The 18,967-nt window shown below is 49.9% G+C and overlaps 1 protein-coding gene and 1 pseudogene across 1 annotated transcript in view; both read left to right on the top strand.

Moving 5' to 3' along the window:
• LOC143858898 (putative receptor-like protein kinase At3g47110) overlaps nucleotides 1–18,967 on the top strand; it is a 29,583-nt gene that overhangs the window by 8,360 nt on the left and 2,256 nt on the right. The gene's annotated exons all lie outside the window — the stretch shown is intronic.
• On the top strand, nucleotides 14,304–17,485 carry LOC143859379 (receptor kinase-like protein Xa21; annotated as a pseudogene).

The following is an 18,967-nucleotide window of genomic DNA, read 5'->3' as shown; positions in this document are numbered from 1 at the left end:
CGTTACGAGTCAAGCCCACCACCAACGAAAATAAACTAAAATAATAATTAAATAATAATTAAATAATATTATTTTACTATTTAAAGTACTATTGAAAATAATTAAATATACTTAATTATTATTAAATAGCCTTTACTATTCACGCAGCAGCCTTTTACTATTCACGCAGCAGCCTTTTACTATTCATAAATAATTAAATAATAGCCTTTACTATGCACAAAAAACATGAAAGTGAAATTAAAGATTTGACATTAACAACTATTTTGTTTGTACTTAGAAAATGACATCATTTCACTTTCCTTCTACTTTTACTTATTTTTTACCTTACAAGTAGTATGAAGTTTAATTTGATCTACTTTTGTAGTGCTTTTGGATGTGTAATCACTGATACTTGGTTGGTTTCAGATGAAAAAATCATGTTGAGAAATTATCATGAAAAAATCATGTTGAGAAATTGGTTCATCACTTACATGACTTGATTTGCCAAAACCCATGTTACATGGATTCTTCTAAATGGATGGTATCTAGGTTGTGGTTTAGGGTTATTTGAATGGATTTGTGTATTTAAGGAAGATATGGGTGAAGCAATGGGAGAGGATTTGGCTGGTTTTCCATTTTGGGGAGAAATCGTGTATTTGGAATGAAAATCACGTTTTAAGGGCTCAATGGCATGGTGTTGTAAATTCAATTGTTTTCTTGGTTTTTTGCATACTTAAAAGGATGGTGGCATGGGCTGTAAATAATAACAAAACAAGGGCATTTTGGTTGTCCTCAAAAGGTGGTTGAAAATCACGTGCTTACAGTCACATGCATTCAAAGAGGGATTCCATCTAGGAACTAAGAGTCAAGAAATTTATTGTAGGTGTGGCTTTCGTGGACCCCTTCGAAGGGGAAAAAGCCAAATTGTAGACTTGGAGGTTTTGGAGTCCAAAACCTTGCTTGTGTGGACCATGAAGATGCTCTACACAAATTGCCTTTCAGATCACGTACAGGAAATTTGTTGGAGTGGAATATGATTACAAAAATTTCTTTGTAAGGTGAGCCTTTTGTGGACCATTTCGAAGGGAAAAAAATCAAATGGAAGACTTGGAAATTAGGAGTGGGCCACATCGGAGGCAAAAAAAACCAAATCGTAGACATGGAAATTAGGAGTCCAAATTTCACAAGACCAAAATTACTCGAGTTAAGAAATAAAGAAAGATAGATAAAATGAAATTTGCAGTAAATGCACCATCATTTCTTTCTAAATAAAGGTCTAGTGAGATGAAATAAAATTGGAAGACAAGAAAAAATCTTGTATTTGTTTAAGAAGAAGAGCTTCGATGAGGATGGAGCTACCAGGTATGAGTCATAGTGTTGGGTCTAAAATTGGTAACAGGTTATGGTATGGCTGGATGGGCTGAGCTAACAAGTCACGGTTGAAGGGCTGGTGGAGTCCTGCGCTGCACAAGGGCACAGACAAGAAAGAAAATGGTCAGAGGACCAACCCGGAGTGGTACTCCGGACGGGCGCTTCGACACTCAAGTCAGTATGAGCAGGAGTGCAGAGCAATGTCAGAGCAAAAGCTTAGAGTTTTGATTTTCAGATCCCTCACCTTAGCACAAGTGAAGGCTATTTATAGTGATTCTGAGCCACCTGTCTAGGACAGGTGGTAGTTCTGAGCCACCTGTCCAGGACAGGTGGTGGCCTCTGTATGGACCAGGTCTCATACCTAAGGAGGGCAGGTGGAAGTCCCTGATTGGTCCAGGTGTCACACCTAGTAGAGACAGGTGTTGGCCTTCCAACGGTCCTGTGAGGGCCACGTGCCAGCAGCCAATTGGATGCTGAGTTCGGACCCATTAGTGCTGAGTCCAGGCCCCAAAATCTGTGCTGAGTCCGGACCCCATCAGTTGCCCCCTGGTTCTCCGAGTCGTGACAGCGGCCAGGGGAAGCAAAGAGAGGGTTAAAACAGCATCTGGCCGGCCTTGAGGCCTCTGGGCAGCTGAGGCCGGCCTTGAGGCCTCTGGGCAGCTGAGGCCGGCCTCGTGTGGGGACCAGAAGAACTGCAGTGGCCAGGGGCCTCTGGGCGGCCTGGTCCGGCCTTATGGCTTGGCCTGAAGGAGCACGGCCGGGCAGGAGCCCCTGTGCAACCCAGTCTGATCAAAATTCGAACCAGAAGTCTGGCCGGCAAAACTTTCTGGGCGTCGTGCCCGGGCAGATCTCCTGGACGGGGGCGGCTAGGCCGGACAGGTTCTCTGTTGCCTAGCGGACGCATCATATCCTGTCCGGCAAAGCCTTCTGGGCGGCTGGTCCGGACAGGTGTTTTGTCGCGTAGCGATTGCGCCATATCCTGTCCGGCTTCGGCGTTGAACAGCCAGGCCGGACAGATATGTTGTCTCCCATCCAACGCGTCATATCCTGTCCGGGTAAACCTTCTGGGCGGCAAAGTCGGGCAGGTATTTTTGTCGCGTTGTGATTGCGCCATATCCTGTCCGGCTTCGGCGTTGAACGGCCAGGCCGGACAGATATGTTGTCTCCCATCCAACGCGTCATATCCTGTCCGGCTAAACCTTCTGGGCAGCAAAGTCGGGCAGGTATTATGTCTTCTAGCGAACACGCCATGTCCTGTCCGGCTAAGCCATTTGGGCGGTAAAGCCGGGCAGGTATTTTGTCGTGTAGTGATTGCGCCATATCCTGTCCGGCTTCAGTTAAGGCGTGGAACGGCCAGGCCGGACTGATATTTTGTCTTCGAGGAGAGCGGAGAGGAAGAGATTGTGGACTTAGACACAATCCCGGTCCGTGGGGATGGACCGCACCGGGTAGAAACCAGCGACGACGAAGAACATATTGAAGTTCCTCGCTTGCCGCGCGCACCCGTAGAGGTAATAGCAGAGGCACGGATGGAGGCCAACCCGCAGTACAATGTTGGGGCTCTGTACGAGGTGAATCATCTAGGCCCGGGCAAACTTCAGGCCATCCGGGGGAAATACTGTATTCCTGATCGGTACCTTTTGAGGGCGGCCGTTGAAGGGGACCGGGCCAGCAACGATAGTGCAGATTTATGCCTATACGAAGAAGCCTTGCGGGCCGGGCTCAGACTTCCCTTGCATCCATTTTTTGTCGAGGTGCTAAATTATTACGGGCTGGCGGTCACACAGGTCGTGCCAAACTCTTGGAGGACGCTGGTCGGCTTCCTGCACCTTTTAGGAGTCCGGGTCCGTAGGAACCCCACCCTGCCCGTCTTCAGAATGTGTGCGCATCTGAAGAGGCATAAGGACGGCGGTTGGATCTACATCAGCCAACGGCCCGAGGTGAAAATGATCACTGGCATACCTACTTCCATTCACACATGGAAGAACAGGTTTTTCTATGCTTGGGACACCGAGCAGAGCTCCCAATGGCCGTTCTCGTTGGAGTGGAGAATGCCGGACACCAAGAGTCTTAGTCGAAAGCCGGTCCTCAAAGGCTACGACTACATGACCTTTATTTTGATCAAAGAAGAGCTGAAGCACGGCCAAACAAACTGCTCGGAATTCTCCGAGGAGGCCGTCCTGGTGGAGCTCGGTGTCAGCCGTGCGACGCCGGCACGTACGTAAATGTTCTTAGGCCAGCTCTTATATTTTGAACTGTTCCATTCTTTTCCTCTGACTCCTCCCCCCCCCCCTTTTTGTAGTTCTGACTCTGTTCTGTTTTGTTACGTTCAGAAATGGTGAAGCAGATGTCCATGATGGACAGAATAAGGCAGAGCTCCCAATCGTCCCCAACGCATGAGCAGCCCCAACCTAAGGGCAAGAAAAGGAAGGTGCCGGAGTCAACTCCGGCGATGGTCGCGTTGGCTAATCCCCTCAAAAGTAGCCGGGCGACTCACAAAGCTCGCATTCAAGCCGAGCCGGCCAAGCCTCACCGGGCAGAGCTCAGGGTCTGCACGGGAGGCAGAGCCCCGGCACAGCGGGCCAGTGCTGGGTATCCCCGCCGCCACGGCGGCGAGAGCTGATAATGTTTTTCGTCCAAACTGGGCGGTGCAAAAGACGGACACCAGCCTGGGTGATAGCCGGGTGGCCACAGAACTGATGTTCCAGGGCGTCCTTCCAAGTGACCGACGAGAAGTCGAGAAAGAGGCACCGGAGACCTGCGCAGAGGCGATCGCCTCCGCCCTCTATCAGCTCCAAGTATACTCAAGAGACATGGCAAAGAAGAGTTATCTCTTCTCTGACACGCTCACACAGATACAGTCCGAGAAGGGCGAGCTCCAGAGGGACAAGGACGGACTTAGTGAAATCGTCCAGGTCAAAGAGGCCGAATGCAACAGTCTCAAGGACGAGGTGCAGAGGGTTAAGAACCAAGCCGTGCAGGATCTCCTAACTGCGAGGGAGAGAGCCGACCAGAGAGAAAAGGCGGCTGTCGAGGCTGCCGTAAAAGTGGCAGTACGGGAGGCCGAAGAGAGGAAGGACACACAGTTCTTCAACCTGGGCCTCCAAGCCTATAAGGCGGGGTTCCTCCTCTGCTCTGAGCAGGTTAAGAAGGCTTACCCCGACATCTCTCTGGACGGACTGGACGTCCCGTACGCACCTCCAGAGGATGAAGAGGACGAGGAGGAGGAAGGTGAAGTGGGCTCCTCCCAGCCCAACGAAGTAGAACAGGAAGTCGCTCTGGCTTCCGAGGTCACCCCTCCAACCGCCGAGGCCGGGCAGGATGCAGCCCTTACTGCAGAGATGGTCACCGACGAGGTGGGCGACGGGGAGGCCTGAGTGGCCGGGCAGAACTCCTGTTCTTATTTTTTGTAAATTTTTTGTAATGGCCTGAGAGGCCCAATCTTTGTAAGCCAGCTCGGCGAAAAGAGCACTTTTGTAATACGAATACAAATTCAATTTTTGTCTAACTGTGTGTACGGCTGTCTTGTTTTTGTACGTATGTTGTCTGTGCTTCTTCCTCATTTCTCTGCCTAGCCGGAGTGGTTAACCGGATGTCATTAGCAGGACCGATCCACTTCTGTCTCCGAGTTTGCAAACACTTAGAGCCTTTTTGGCGTCTGGCGTTTGCGCCGCATCCTGTCCGGCAAAGGCTGTAGACGGCTAGGCCGGACAGGTGTTTTGGCGTTTAGCAATTGCGCCATATCCTGGCCGGCTTCGGATGTAGAAGGCTAGGCCGGGCAGGTCTTTGAGGAGGTTTTCACTAGGGCGGGTCCATGTGGTCGGAACTGGTCTCCACACCAAACTGGACGCGCCGGAGTGCTCCACCGCTGTTCTCTAAGTCTGCAAACACTTAGAATGAGAGCTAAGTCTGCAAACACTTAGAGTCTTTTTGGCGCCTGGCGTTTGCGCCGCATCCTGTCCGGCAAAGGCTGAAGACGGCTAGGCCAGACAAGTGTTTTGGCGTTTAGCGATTGCGCCATATCCTGGCCGGCTTCGGATGTAGAAGGCTAGGCCGGGCAGGTCTTTGAGGGGTTTTCACTAGGGCGGGTCCATGTGGTCGGAACTGGTCTCCACACCAAATTGGACGCGCCGAAGTGCTCCACCGCTGTTCTCTAAGTCTGCAAACACTCAGAGTGAGAGCTAAGTCTGCAAACACTTAGAGTCTTTTTGGCGCCTGGCGTTTGCGCCGCATCCTGTCCGGCAAAGGCTGTAGACGGCTAGGTCGGACAGGTGTTTTGGCGTTTAGCGATTGCGCCATATCCTGGCCGGCTTCGGATGTAGAAGGCTAGGCCGGGCAGGTCTTTGAGGAGGTTTTCACTAGGGCGGGTCCATGTGGTCGGAACTGGTCTCCATACCAAATTGAACGCGCCGAAGTGCTCCACCGCTGCTCTCTATGTCTGCAAACACTTAGAATGAGAGCTAAGTCTGCAAACACTTAGAGTCTTTTTGGCGCCTGGCGTTTGCGTCGCATCCTATCCGGCAAAGGCTGAAGACGGCTAGGCCGGATAGGTGTTTTGGCGTTTAGCGATTGCGCCATATCCTGGCCGGCTTCGGATGTAGAAGGCTAGGCCGGGCAGGTCTTTGAGGGGTTTTCACTAGGGCGGGTCCATGTGGTCGGAACTGGTCTCCACACCAAATTGGACGCGCCGGAGTGCTCCACCGTTGTTCTCTAAGTCTGCAAGCACTCAGAGTGAGAGCTAAGTCTGCAAACACTTAGAGTCTTTTTGGCGCCTGGCGTTTGCGCCGCATCCTGTCCGGCAAAGGCTGAAGACGGCTAGGCCGGACAGGTGTTTTGGCGTTTAGCGATTGCGCCATATCCTGGCCGGCTTCGGATGTAGAAGGCTAGGCCGGGCAGGTCTTTGAGGGGTTTTCACTATGGCGGGTCCATGTGGTCGGAACTGGTCTCCACACCAAATTGAACGCGCCGGAGTGCTCCACCGCTGCTCTCTAAGTCTGCAAACACTCAGAGTGAGAGCTAAGTCTACAAACACTTAGAGTCTTTTTAGCGCCTGGCGTTTGCGCCGCATCCTGTCCGGCAAAGGCTGAAGACGGCTAGGCCGGACAGGTGTTTTGGCGTTTAGCGATTGCGCCATATCCTGGCCGGCTTCGGATGTAGAAGGCTAGGCCGGGCAGGTCTTTGAGGGGTTTTCACTAGGGCGGGTCCATGTGGTCGGAACTGGTCTCAACACCAAATTGGACGCGCCGGAGTGCTCCACCGCTGTTATCTAAGTCTGCAAACACTCAGAGCGAGAGCTAAGTCTGCAAACACTTAGAGTCTTTTTGGCGCCTGGCGTTTGCGCCGCATCCTGTCCGGCAAAGGCTGAAGACGGCTAGGCCGGACAGGTGTTTTGGCGTTTAGCGATTGCGCCATATCCTGGCCGGCTTCGGATGTAGAAGGCTAGGCCGGGCAGGTCTTTGAGGAGGTTTTCACTAGGGCGGGTCCATGTGGTCGGAACTGGTCTCCACACCAAATTGAACGCGCCGGAGTGCTCCACTGCTGCTCTCTAAGTCTGCAAACACTTAGAATGAGAGCTAAGTCTGCAAACACTTAGAGTCTTTTTGGCGCCTGGCGTTTGCGCCGCATCCTGTCCGGCGGCTAGGCCGGACAGGTGTTTTGGCGTTTAGCGATTGCGCCATATCCTGGCCGGCTTCGGATGCAGAAGGGTAGGCCGGGCAGGTCTTTGAGGGGTTTTCACTAGGGCGGGTCCATGTGGTCGGAACTGGTCTCCACACCAAATTGGACGCGCCGGAGTGCTCCACCGCTGTTCTCTAAGTCTGCAAACACTCAGAGTGAGAGCTAAGTCTGCAAACACTTAGAGTCTTTTTGGCGCCTGGCGTTTGCGCCGCATCCTGTCCGGCAAAGGCTGAAGACGGCTAGGCCGGACAGGTGTTTTGGCGTTTAGCGATTGCGCCATATCCTGGCCGGCTTCGGATGTAGAAGGCTAGGTCGGGCAGGTCTTTGAGGAGGTTTTCACTAGGGCGGGTCCATGTGGTCGGAACTGGTCTCCACACCAAATTGAACGCGCCGGAGTGCTCCACCGCTGCTCTCTAAGTCTGCAAACACTTAGAATGAGAGCTAAGTCTGCAAACACTTAGAGTCTTTTTGGCGCCTGGCGTTTGCGCCGCATCCTGTCCGGCAAAGGCTGAAGACGGCTAGGCCGGACAGGTGTTTTGGCGTTTAGCGATTGCGCCATATCCTGGCCGGCTTCGGATGTATAAGGCTAGGCCGGGCAGGTCTTTGAGGGGTTTTCACTAGGGCGGGTCCATGTGGTCGGAACTGGTCTCCACACCAAATTGGACGCGCCGGAGTGCTCCACCGCTGTTCTCTAAGTCTGCAAACACTTAGAATGAGAGCTAAGTCTGCAAACACTTAGAGTCTTTTTCTGGAGGAGTTGGCATATATTAGTGACTCAAAAGTGAGGGACACAGTTTAGTGATAACTCCACTTTATTTCTTTTTTGAAATTTCATTACAGAGCTTCTTTACAGGCCTTCAAAGGCAAAGGAAAAGACTATTGATAATATATTCGAAGATTTCTGGAATTTCAGGCGTGCGGCAGCAGCTGCTCGTCAAGTGTATCTAGGCGGTAGCTTCCTGGACGGATGACCTCTTTGACTCGATACGGCCCTTCCCAAGTCGGGGAGAGTTTGCTCACCCTTCTCGGCTGGGAGACGGCCGCTTTCCTCAAAACTAGGTCGCCTGTGCGGAACTCCCTTGGTCGGATCTTCGTGTCATGGTATCTAGACACCTTTTGCTTATACGTTGCGGCCCTGATCTGTGACTCCTCACGGACTTCTTCAAGCAAGTCGAGGTTGGCACGGAGCCCGTCCCCATTAAGCTGTTCATTGAAGTGAACAATTCTTGGGGAAGGAACGCCGATGTCAACCGGGATCACAGCCTCTGTTCCGAAGGAGAGATTGAAAGGCGACTCACCCGTTGCAGTGCGTGGGGTAGTCCGATATGCCCAGAGCACATGGTACAGCTCGTCAGCCCAGCGTCCGGCCTTATCATCCAGTCTCTTCTTTATCCCCTGCAGCAGAGTCCTGTTCGTTACTTCGGTCTGCCCATTCGTCTGAGGGTGGGCCACGGAATTGAACCTTTGCTCAATCTTCAGATCTGCACAAAACTTTCTGAAATTCCTCGAGTCGAACTGTTTGCCGTTGTCCGTTATGAGGACCCGGGGTATCCCGAATCTGCACACCACTGATTTCCAGAAAAAGTTCTGGACGTTCTGCTCGGTGATCTTGGCCAGGGGTTCAGCTTCTACCCACTTCGTAAAGTAGTCGATGGCGACAACGACGAACTCACGGCCTCCGGAGGCCGGCGGAAAAGGACCTAAGATGTCCATTCCCCAGATAGCAAAAGGGAGAGGGCTGATGATCGGAGCCATTGGCACGGCAGGCTGGTGAACGGTGGGAGAAAATTTCTGACACTTCTCGCACTTCTTCACAAGGCTCAGTGCATCTTGTCTCAATGTAGGCCAGTACAGGCCTCTTAGAAGGACTTTGATGGCCAGGGCCTTGCCCCCAAGATGTTCTCCGCAAATCCCCTCGTTGGTCTCTCGCAGGGCATACAGGGCGTCGGTTGGCCGGAGACACTTCAAGTACGGGAGGGTGTAAGATCTCTTGTACAGAGTCTCGCCGTCAAATGAAAACCTTGCTGCCCGCTGTACGACTTTCCGGGCCTCTTTTTTCTCCCCGGGGAGTTCTCCGCTGCGCAAATATCTGATGATCTCATCCATCCAGCACGGCTCGTCGTCGATCTGCATTACTACGACGGGCTGGTCATCAATACTGGAGGTCTTTAGGAACTCCATACGGATTTCTTTGAGAGCGGTGTAGCCTGAAGCCGCTAGCTTTGAGAGCATATTAGCCTTTGTATTTTCAGCCCGGGGGACTCTGATGAGCTCAAAACTTTCGAACTTGTCGGCCAGGACACGGACCCTTTGCAGATATTTGATCATTCGCTCTTCACGGGCCTCATATACTCCTTGAATCTGACATACGACTAGCTGCGAATCACAGTACGCTTTCAGTTTTTGAGCGCGGGCCTGAGCGGCGAGGTTCATTCCGGCGATGAGAGCTTCGTACTCTGCCTCATTGTTTGATGCACGGAATCCAAACCTCAAGGCATAATTCAGGACGAAATCATCTGGCCCTGTGAGGATTAGCCCGGCACCGCTGCCACCTTTATTTGAAGATCCGTCAACATACACCTCCCAGAGCGGCTCTTCAGAACACGGAAGCGGACTGGTCGGAGGAGGTGCATCCTCGGGCCCTGTAAGCGGAACCGCTTCGGCTTCGACCTGCTGCTCGGATATAGCTGGTTCTGCTGCTGTAGGAAGCGCTGCTTCTGACCCGGGGTCTGAATCCGGCATGGTACATTCAGCTATGAAATCCGCAAGAACCTGGGCTTTGATTGCCGGCCTGGGCAGATATTTGATGTCAAACTCGCTGAGCTCCACGGCCCACTTCACAAGACGACCTGAAGTGTCTGGACGGTGGAGGATCTGCCTCAGGGGCTGTCCTGTCAGGACTTTAATCGTATGTGCCTGGAAATACGGCCTTAATTTTCTGGCCGCCATAACGAGGGCGTATACGAGCTTCTCGACCCGCTGATATCTTGTCTCTGCATCATGGAGGACCTTACTGACATAGTAGATTGGCTTTTGCTGGTGGTACTCCTCTCTGATCAGTACTGCTGCGACTGCCAAAGGTCCCGCTGAGAGATACAGAATCAGCTCTTCTCCTGGCTCTGGCTTCGAAAGTAACGGTGGAGAGGACAAGTACTGCTTCAGCTCCTCAAACGCCGCCTGGCACTCCGGAGTCCAGGGCGCGGTTTTTATACCCTTGACTGCGTTGAAGAACGGAAGACATCTTTCTGCGGACTTAGAGATGAACCGCCCCAGGGCAGCTACTAGTCCGGTCAGGCGCTGTACTTCTCTGATGGTTCTGGGTGGAGTCAGCTCCATCACCGCCTTGATTTTTTCAGGATTCGCTTCTATTCCTCTCTGGCTTACCATGAAGCCCAGAAACTTGCCCGCTCCGACGCCGAACGTACACTTGGTCGGATTGAGCTTCATGTTGTGTTCCCTCAGGACTTGAAATGCTTCTTCGAGGTCGGCAACATGATTACAGGCAGCTCTGCTCTTGACCAGCATATCGTCCACGTAGACTTCCATATTGCGGCCGATTTGCTCTTTGAACAATTTGTTGACGAGCCGCTGGTAGGTGGCCCCTGCGTTCTTCAGTCCGAAAGGCATAACTCGATAGCAATAAGTCCCCTGATCGGTTACAAAGGATGTCTTCGGAATGTCGGGCTCATGCATTCTGATCTGATTATATCCTGAGAAGGCGTCCATGAAGCTTAACAGCTCGTGACCTGCGGTAGCGTCGATGAGCTGATCAATCTTTGGGAGCGGGTAGCTGTCCTTCGGGCAGGCCTTGTTCAGGTCTGTAAAATCTATGCATGTCCTCCACTTCCCATTAGACTTCTTCACCATCACAACATTCGCGAGCCAGTCCGGATACCGGATCTCGCGAATGAAGTCTGCCTTCAGAAGCCTTTCCACCTCTTCTCTGATGGCCCTTCGCCTCTCTGGTGCAAAGTGCCTCCTCTTCTGCTTCACGGGCTTGCAGGTCTGATCAACCCCGAGCTCATGGGTGCTGATTAAAGGGTCGATGCCGGGCATGTCTGTAGGAGCCCAGGCAAAGACATCTGCATTGGCCCTGAGGAACTGAGCAAGATCCTGCTGCGCGGCCTCTGGCAGGGCAGAGCCGATCTGAACAACCCTCTGGTCGTCACCGCTATATAACGGGACAGATATGACGCCCTCGGCCGGCTCGTTTACTGTGATCTGGGCTTCATCCCTTAGATCAAACAGCTCGATCGGCAGAGATTCGGACGCATTCTTTCCTTTCAGCGCCGCTGCATAGCACTGCCTCGACTGGGGCTGGTCCCCTCTGACTTCTCCTACACCCCCTGGTGTACTGAACTTCATCTTCTGATGATAGGCGGAAGGAACGGCTCGAAGGAGATTCTGGCCGGGGCGGCCCAAGATAGCATTGTAGGCCGACTTGGCCCTTACCACCAAGAAGTTTACCATGGCGACGGATTGGCAGGGCGGCTCCCCGATAAGAACTGGAAGCTCGATCTGCCCTTCGACTTTGACCACTTCTCCGGAGAACCCGAACAGATCCGAGTTGGCCGGCTTCAGGCGGTCGGTTCCGATCAGCATCCGCTCGAAAGCGTGATAATAGAGGATGTCTGCGGAACTCCCGTTGTCGACCAAGATCTTCTTCATTTCCCAGTTGGCCACGAGCATGGTGATGACCAGGGCATCATCATGCGGGAGGATCAGGCCATCGAGATCTGCATCTGAAAAAGATATTTCGTTCTCTAGCCTGGCCTTCTTGCTGCAGGTATGGACGGCGTTCACCTGCCGGGCATATGTCCTGCGGGCTGATGAAGAGGTTCCTCCTGCGGTCGGCCCTCCTGAAATGGTACCAATAACACCATGAGGTTGAGGTTGAGGTACCTGAGGAGAGGGGCTGGCCGGGGCCGGAGCTTGAATGCGGTCGCCTAGAGGTTGAGCGCCGCGAGGGCTTCTGCCTCTGGGCTTCGGCTTTTCCTTGCATTCACTTTTGTTGTCATCATTCTTCAAGTACCTTCCAAGGTACCCACGGCTGATTAACTGCTCGATCTCCTCCTTCAGATGAAGGCACGCGTTGGTGTCGTGGCCGTGGTCCTTGTGGAACCTGCAGTACTGGGACATGTTTTTCTTCGTCGATGAGTTCTGCCTCTCCGGCCAACGGATGAAGTCCTCTTTCCGAATGGCTGCCAGGATTTGTGCTCTGGACGCGGTCAGCCGCGTGTAATGCTCTCTCGCTTGGGGGCTTCTCCCCTTTCGAGAAGGGCTTCTCTCCCTGCGGGGAGGGCTTCTTTCCTTCTTCTGGGACCTATCATCCCTACGCTGCTTGGTAGGGTTCTTCTCCTCGGGCCTTCTCCTGCCAGCGGAGTCCAGGGCGGCGAGAGTTTCCTCCACCGAGATGTACTCCTCCGCCCCGGCCATCAGGTCTACGAGAGACTGCGGGTTGCGCCGAGCCACTGCTCGCCTGAAATCAGTTGATCGGGCGCCGGCCAGAAGGGCGTTCGTGGCCGCGGAGGGATCCAGGTTAGGGACCTGGAGAGCTTCCCTGTTAAAGCGACCAACGAACACTTTCAAGGCCTCGTCATCTCCCTGCCTGAGGGCCATCAGCAAAGCGGTCGTCTTCCTGGGTCTCCTGCTGCTCATGAAATGGCGGGCCAGGTTATCCCCAAAATCATCAAAATTGTCCACGGACCTGGGCTTAAGCCGCGAGTACCAGTCCCGCGCTGCTCCGGTTAACGTGGTGGGGAATGCCCGGCAAAGGAATCCATCCGACGCCCCGTGGAGGAGCATTGTGGTCCTGAAAGTCTCCAGGTGGTCCACGGGGTCGGTGGTCCCGTCATACTACGGAACTTGGGGCATCTTCCAGCCCGCGGGGGCCTCCGCGCTGAGCACTCTGTCTGAAAACGGTTGAGCGCTTGTGAAGATCCGGGAGGCAGGTCGGCCCTGCTCTCTGGCGAGCTCTTCGATCCGGTGGTCGATCTGCTGGATCCTTCGCAACACCGGGTCCTCTCTTTCCTCAGCCCGGTGGACGGGCCTCTCTCTCCTTGCTGGCGGGCTCATAGCCGATCCGGACTGACTGGCCGGACTTCTTCGCCGGTGCCGCGATCCCTCTCCGTGCGTGGCGTCTCTCTTGCTGCCATGCCTCTGTACGGAGGGGGATCGTGACCGGTGATGTAAGCGAGGCTCGGGACGCACATGCTTGTCCCGGGAGAGGTGATCTCGTCTTGTAGAGTGGCGAGTCTGCTCCCAGGGCAGAGGCGTGTGCTCTCGGCGGGAGCTTCCCTTCCCCTGGACGGGCTGAGAGGTTTCGGCAGGGTGCTGCTGGAGTGCGGTGGCCGGATTTCTAAACTGCGCAATTACAGTAGTCATCTCTTGAAAAAGGGCCCGCATCTCCCTTGGGGTCGGGGTAGGGTCTGAACGGTCCGAGCGAGTCGGACTGCGCTCCCCTGGAGCCCCGACCTCTATCTGCGAGGCCAATCGCTCGCTTCTCCCTTCGCGGGGGGCTGTAGCCCGGGTCGTCCGGGAGGTTGGCATATGCTTTCCGTGTTTTCCTACCATTGCTTAAGTGAGGTTCCGAACAGCTTTTTGTTACGGGGTCCCACGGATGGCGCCAAATCTGTTGGGTCTAAAATTGGTAACAGGTTATGGTAGGGCTGGATGGGCTGAGCTAACAAGTCACGGTTGAAGGGCTGGTGGAGTCCTGCGCTGCACAAGGGCACAGACAAGAAAGAAAATGGTCAGAGGACCAACCCGGAGTGGTACTCCGGACGGGCGCTTCGACACTCAAGTCAGTATGAGCAGGAGTGCAGAGCAATGTCAGAGCAAAAGCTTAGAGTTTTGATTTTCAGATCCCTCACCTTAGCACAAGTGAAGGCTATTTATAGTGATTCTGAGCCACCTGTCTAGGACAGGTGGTAGTTCTGAGCCACCTGTCCAAGACAGGTGGTGGCCTCTGTATGGACCAGGTCTCATACCTAAGGAGGGCAAGTGGAAGTCCCTGATTGGTCCAGGTGTCACACCTAGTAGAGACAGGTGTTGGCCTTCCAACGGTCCTGTGAGGGCCACGTGCCAGCAGCCAATTGGATGCTGAGTTCGGACCCATCAGTGCTGAGTCCGGGCCCCAAAATCTGTGCTGAGTCCGGACCCCATCACATAGTGTGCTTTGGTCATTTATCTTCTCTCTAAATCTCTTCCTTGCCATGAACATAGTACATTCGAATTCTGCAACCACAACCACCTTGCTAGGAAACGAAACCGATCGAATGGCTCTGCTCGCTTTTAAGGATGGGATAAGAAGTGATCCACTTGGAGCCTTATCATCATGGAACCATACTCTCCATTTCTGCGAGTGGACTGGAGTCACATGCGGTCGGAGGCATCAAAGGGTCACTGTATTGAACCTTAGTGGGCAGAAGTTGGTGGGTACTCTATCTCCTGCCATATCCAACCTCACCTTTCTTAGGGAAATCCACCTCCAAGAAAATAGCTTCAATGGCCAAATATCCCAAGATATTGGCCGTCTATTCAGACTGCGATATCTTAATATGAGCTATAATTCCTTGGGAGGGAAAATTCCGTCCAATCTCACCCACTGTAGGGATCTCGGAGTCATCGAATTGGGTTACAATGAGTTGACAGGGAAAATTCCCATCCAACTTAGCACTCTACCGAAGCTATCCTGGTTGTTTCTTGTTCATAATCATCTTACAGGGAGCATTCCACCTCAACTAGGTAACATTTCATCTCTCACCAGTCTCTATTTAAGTGGGAATAGTTTGGTGGGACACATCCCAGATGACCTGGCACGAATTAATAACTTGAAAGTTATCGCCCTTTCTGTAAATTTATTATCCGTTAAGGTTCCTTCCTCTTTATATAATAATCTCTCGTTTCTTGTGGAGTTTGCCGTGACAGAAAACCTGTTACACGGAACCCTTCCACCCAACATAGGATTCTTTCTTCCTAATCTCAGATATCTACTTTTACAAAGCAATCAATTTACCAGGCACATTCCAATTTCATTATCCAATGTTTCAAGTCTTGAATGGCTTGGATTGGGAGGGAACCAGTTTAGCGGACCGGTGCCTGAAAATATTCGATGGGCAAAGGATCTACTCAGATTGGACTTGAGCTATAATTACCTAGGCCTTGGTAGAGCTGACGACTTGAAATTTATCACTTCTTTGACCAACTGTAGTAATATAAATGAGGTGTACATAGAGAGAAATCATTTTGCTGGCCCACTTCCCAACTACATAGCCAATCTCTCGACTAACCTTTATCAGTTGGCAATAGGACAAAACCAAATTTCTGGTAACATCCCTAGTCAGATCGGGAATCTCATCAACTTAAACGCTTTGGTATACATGATACCTTCATCACGGGTTCTATTCCCACTTCAATTGGGATGCTCCAGAACTTACAACAACTCGACTTCGGACATAATAGTTTGTCCGGGAAAATCCCATACAATATCGGAAATATTACTCAATTGATCGACCTCGATTTAGGATATAACAACCTGGAAGGAAGCATACCTCTATCTCTTCCTAACTGTACAAAACTTTTAAGATTGAGCCTTTCTCGAAATAACCTTACAGGTACGATACCAAAACAAATTATTGGCCTTTCTTCGCTATCAATGGCACTCTATTTGTCTCAAAAAAATTTTACTGGCTCTCTCCCATCAGAAGTGGGTAACTTGAAAATTCTAGAGCTATTGGATGTTTCTCAGAACAAATTGTCAGGTGAAATCCCAAGCTCTGTTGCAAATTGTAAGAGCATGCGAGAACTTTATATGCAGGGTAACACCTTCCAAGGAGATGTTTCGTCAGTTTTTTCTACGTTAACATCCATTGAAGCCCTTGATCTTTCATACAATAACTTCTCAGGGAAGATTCCAAAATATCTAGAGGGGTTTAAGTTTCTACAATATCTAAACTTGTCTTTCAATAATTTTGAGGGTGAAGTACCAAAACAAGGGGTCTTTGGAAATGCCAGTGCAATTTCAATCGTGGGAAATGATATCTTTGTGGTGGTATCCCAGAATTAAAGTTGCCTACATGCTCAGTGCTAGCTAATGACAGACGAGGAAAAGCCCATGTTTCTAGAGTAATCATCCTAGTAGTAGGTGCGGTTGTATGTTTGATTTTCTTATTGTGTGTCGCTGCTTCACTTTACTGGATAAGAAAGTCAAGGAAGAAACCATCTTCCCTATCTTCTATGGAGGGCCGGCATTTAAAGGTTTCTTATGCAGAACTCTGTAAAGCAACAGATGGGTTCTCTTCAGCCAATTTGATAGGCACGGGAAGTTATGGATCAGTGTATAAGGGTATCCTCAGTCGCATTGAAAATGTTGTTGCTGTCAAAGTACTCAACCTTCACTTGAGGGGAGCTTCAAAGAGTTTCATAGCTGAGTGCAACGCATTGAGAAACATTTGTCATCGAAATCTTGTGAAGATCTTAACTTCTTGTTCAAGCATCGATTTTGGAGGTAATGATTTCAAAGCTCTCGTGCTTGAGTTCATGCCAAATGGGAGTCTAGAAAAGTGGTTGCATTCAAAATTAGATGGGCAACATCAATTAGGAAGTTTAAATTTCATTAAGAGATTAAACATAGCAATTGACATAGCTTCTGCGCTGGATTATCTTCACCATCATTGCCATACCCCGATTGTTCATTGTGATCTAAAGCCAAGCAACATTTTTTTGGATGAAGACATGAATGCTCATGTGGGTGATTTTGGGTTAGCCAAGTTTTATCCAAGAATCATTCAGAGCGCATCCAAAGATCAAAGCAGGACAACTGGATTAAAGGGAACTATTGGGTACATTGCTCCAAGTAATAATTTTATCAATTTTCGTCATCCAGTCTATTCTCAATGAGTTTTATAAAATATTTCTCACTTATTAGGTGTATAACGTAGCGCAACAAAGGCTAAATTAGCATCTTGAACAAAAAAAATTACTTGATGGCATGTCTATATTTATTGACAGAGTATATAAGAATGTTATTTTACATCAAGTGGTCTCGTACATGTCACCTGAATAATAGGCGGCCTTTTTAGTACCTATGACTAGGACTGTCAATCGGGCCTAGCCTGAGCGGGCCTAGGGTTCCCAAGCTCGGCTCATATGTTTTGGGGCGGGCTTCGGGCCGAGTTCGGGCCTATGGAAATAGAAAATATCATTTACCCAAACTCGTCCCAAATTTTAAATCGGGCTTCGGGCGGAGTTCGGGCTTAAACATTTAAAAAAATATATATCCAATTTAAACTATTAGGTAAATACAGATGAGTTTTACACACAAAAAATTAGGTGGACATCAATTGGGAATTATGGGATGGACTTGTTCGTGCACCACCTAGGTGTTCACTGGCGCTTGGACAACCATGTATCATTTTTTTTTTACGGTGGACAACCATATATCTTGAAGTATAGACATTTTTATGCCATAATCTTGACGCGTATATATATATATATATATATATATATATATATATATATATATATATATATATATATAGAGAGAGAGAGAGAGAGAGAGAGACATTGCATAACACAATATGGACGGTAAAAAAATAATATAATCTATAACTTAGGACGGGCCGAGCTTATAATGGGCTCGACAATGGTGTGCCCAAGTTCAGCCCGATTTAGACTTCGGGCCTTAAAAATTGACCAAACCCGGCTTGGCTTGTTCCCATTTTAACTTTGGGCGGGCTTTTAACAGGCCGAACGGGCGGGCTTCGGGCTTGTCCATCCCAATTGACAGTCCTACCTATGACCGTGAGTTCTTTATGCAAAATAGTTGTGTAGAAAATGATAATCTTGTAAATGGTTAAAAAGTTATAATTTCAGAAAAATTCGGAGAAGTAATTATTCAATTACCCAATAAAATCTCTAATATTATTAGAAAATAATGAGAAATTTTGAAAATAAATTTCCGAAAAAACCCATGACTAATTTTTCTCAACAAAAAATAACCCCAAGATTTGGGTAATTACGAATATCACTATTAATTGTCTAAAATACTTTTTAACATATCGTGTACCCTTTGTAAAGCATGGCCTATTCTTTTAGATGAGCATGTATTAGAACGTCGCATCTCCATAGAGTTACATTTAATATGAACTAATCTGTGTTACGTAAAATAGTAGCATTGTCATATTATAAAATGATTGATTATGAGTTTAATTTTTATTGCCTTCTATTTTTTGTGTCTTTAGTGTGGCTAACAAAAAAGCTTATGTTGATACCTCATTTTGTGTGTCATACGACCTACTGCGACCCAACTCTCAAATGATGAATCAAATAGTGCTTCTTAAATATATTCCAATGAAAGAAGCAAAAGTACCATGAAAAGTGTCTTTTTTCAAAATTATCCAACTTTTCAAAAAGGACCAAAAAGCCCCGGAGTTGGCCAATCGGATGAGCCCCTGTTTGATTGGATCCTACTACCGCTGGGCATCATTGCCACAGCCTGACACCGTGTGTGCAACCCCTTCACCATTTCGAGGTTGAACCATTTGCCAGGATTGTCTAGAGCGGACGATCGGCAACCACCCTTGCACGAAGGTATAACACTCTGAGGAGAGTGACAAAGCCGAACATTTAGCAACCACTCATCCACGAAGGTCTAATACCCTGTCTCCTCTTGCATCTGTAGATTTTGTGGTTAGTGCATTTGTAAATTTTGTAGTCACTGCATTAATTGTAGAGATTTTAGACTTAATAAGATTATTGGAGCCAAGGATTGAGCATCGTAGGAGGGCGTCTAATGACGCGGCAGATATTCTAGCAAAGGAAGGAGTCCTTAGGGAGTCCATGTCGTGTCGCTGGTTGTCTCACCTATCTAACATGCTTTGTAATGGGTTTGCAGACCACTTTTATGTATCATTTGTGGGACATCTTGTCCCCGCCCAAT

This window comes from Tasmannia lanceolata, unplaced genomic scaffold (genome assembly GCF_043159265.1).
Source record: "Tasmannia lanceolata isolate RefF3 unplaced genomic scaffold, GAP_Taslan_0.1 ptg000029l, whole genome shotgun sequence".
NCBI classification, from domain to species: Eukaryota; Viridiplantae; Streptophyta; class Magnoliopsida; order Canellales; family Winteraceae; genus Tasmannia; species Tasmannia lanceolata.
Note: the sequence above shows the minus strand (reverse complement) of the source record. Positions and strands in the feature narration are given on the sequence as shown.